The sequence below is a fragment of the Dermacentor variabilis genome, chromosome 6, assembly GCF_050947875.1.
Source record: "Dermacentor variabilis isolate Ectoservices chromosome 6, ASM5094787v1, whole genome shotgun sequence".
NCBI lineage: Eukaryota > Metazoa > Arthropoda > Arachnida > Ixodida > Ixodidae > Dermacentor > Dermacentor variabilis.
This window is the reverse complement of record NC_134573.1, coordinates 80,096,834-80,099,518: the sequence shown is the minus strand read 5'-3', so window position 1 is coordinate 80,099,518 and position 2,685 is coordinate 80,096,834. Positions and strand designations below refer to the sequence as shown.

Here is a 2,685-nt window from a genome sequence, read left to right as displayed (position 1 = left end):
CTGTAGGAATGAGGCCATGAGTCCAGTACTACTCGTGGACACGGATGTTGTTCGATGTGATGTGTTGGATTCCATTCCGCTTGCACGTTGCACAGACTGCGCAGACGCGTTTCCTAGACGCTCTGATTGGATTAGACTCAGAGTACGTAAGATGCACAGCGATGTCAAGTGCTCTCCAGCACAATGGGCGCATGGCAAAGTTCTGGCGCTTCGGCATTGACTGGCGATGTGGTCGCGCTTGGCGCAGCTGTAGCGACGCCTGCACGCCTGAAGTTTTCTGCGTTTTTCTTCTGAATTGAGCGGCGTGGAGTATTCCGGAGGTGTATGGTCCGACGCGTTGGACAGGAGGCCGCGGCGCGTGTACGGTGATCTTACTTCAATTGATAGAGCCATATCAGAGGACGGGTTTAGTTACCCAGGTGGTGATTCACGCTGATGATGCCACCAGCTAGCAGATGAGCTGGCTTGGTCGAGACGGCCTTCCTCCATCGCCTGGACTTGACTTTGTAAAAGGGTCACAAGATATTTCACCTGCCGGGACTTGTCTTCTGTAACCGCTGACGTGTCAGCATGGTACGTGGCAGCCTCCTTCAGCCGCTGGCGGTAGAGTATACCAAGGTCAGGTGGTACGGCCTTCAATATGACGCGTCGTAACGCAGCTGCATACACGTCTGGTGAAATGCCAAAACTCTCCAGTGCGCAAGCGCAAAAATGATCTCATCATAGAGATGTCGAAGCTTGTCCAAATTTGCTGGACGATGAATGGGCGCTATTCCGAGTAGGTGGTCCAGATGGTCATCGACCAGCATGTCATGACGGCCGAACCGGTCAAATAGCACCTATAGATGGCAGAATCGTAGCTGACCTCGACGAGGCAGATACCCTAAATTACCCTCTTAGCTGACTCAGACAGGTGCATCACCAGATATTCAAATTTGTCTATCTTGGACAGCGAGTCATTGCAGGGAATGCTTGCCTGATACTGGTCCCAATGGCCTTGCCAGTCGTGCTGCTCTCCAGAAAAGACCGCGATGTGCAGCTCTGGCCTGGCAACGCGAGAGAACGACACCGCGGGCGGCACGCCGGGCGACGTGTAAGGGGCAGCTGAATGCGTTGGCGAGGCAAGTTGCGTTGTAGGGCTCGCTGTCGATTCGACAAAAACGTGCCACACAGGTAACCGCAGTTCGGTAGCGAGACGCACGCTTGTCTTAATGAAGCTGACCATTTGTCGATACTCGTAAGGTTCGTTCAGGTCCACTTCCAGGTCAGCATCAGTGAGCGTATCTTGGATGGTGTCGTCGAACTCCATGAGTTTCGCCTGCTTCGCTAAAACGAGCTCAAGGGGCTGATGAAGCACCCGGGTAGTGGCGGCCTCATCTGTCAGCAGGGACTTCGGGATGGCCCTCCGGACAAAGCCGCGTTTGCTGCGGAGTTGCTTCATTGCCCGTATTCGAGGGCTAGACGGCAGGGTGGGTTTTGGCACCACTTGAAATGCAGCAAACAATGACAGGGATAAGACCCGGACCTCGACGTCTTACTTGTTCGGCATCTGGCAGCAACTGCGCGAACAGCGCCCGTGGCTGCCGCTCGTGCTCTGCGCACCTTCTTCCTTATTTGCAAGATGGCCCACGTTTTCGGAATGCATAACGCCTGCTTCACCTCCGCCGCGGGTCGGCCCGGTATTTCACTATCTTTGCGGTCGGCCCACGTGTGGCGAGTGTTTAATGCCTGCTTCACAACCGCCGCGGTCGGCCCGGCATTGCACTTTCTTCGTGATCGGCACACGGATGAAAAATTCTTGGTCTATGACCACGGAGACGAGATCTGCCAGAACATAGCCACAAACATCTTCGCTGTAAAAATTCTTGGGGCCGCAACATTCATAAGGGGCAGATTACAAGCGAAGCTGTTCAGGCTGGATACATGGGCTGCATACATGGGCTGAATACATTATGAAATCGTACGTTGTTTTTATACGACACCACACTACGACAATACCGCACCTCCCATGCATATGCCTCAACTGCTGCTGCAGCCACATTGGCACCTTCGACGCGCGTGGCGATATAATCACAGAAGCGCCGGCCACCGGCACTGACACCGTCGCCACGGTCTTTCCCTTTCTTATTATGCGTGAAACAAGATTTAACACAAATAAAGAGCTCATGAAAGCCAACTTTTTACACCAAGTGCACTTATATATATATATATATATATATATATATATATAAATATATATATATATATATATATATATAGCGCGTGTTTCTCTTACGCAACCGAAGTTATCTGGTTCTCTTTGGACCCCTGATAATCAACATATTTTTGGTAATTGGCGCCGTCTTTGAAGCCTGCTTCACGTCCACCGCGGGTTGGCCCGGTATTGCACTACCTCCGGGATTGGCCCACGCATTCCTGTCCACGCGCCTGATACCGACGTAAGCCGGTCAGAGCGCCTCCTTAGAAACGCATGCCCGGTATTGCACTATCTCCCAGATTGGCGCACACATTCTTGTCACCCATACGGACGGAAGCCGGCCAGGGTGCCCCCCTTTCCCCACCCCCTCCCCACCTCCTGGAAATGCATGCGAGGGATGCGCATAGGGGCTGGGGAAAACAGCTTCGCTGTAAAAATAAAGGAAGCAACCACCTTAAAAGCGACCCATGCGACAGGCGACATGGAAC

General features: G+C 52.8%; 1 pseudogene; it reads left to right on the top strand.

Annotated features, from left to right (window-relative positions):
• The first annotated feature begins 2,235 nt into the window (after nt 1-2,235).
• LOC142586466 (U2 spliceosomal RNA) lies at nt 2,236-2,414 on the top strand (annotated as a pseudogene).
• The last annotated feature ends 271 nt before the right edge of the window (nt 2,415-2,685 follow it).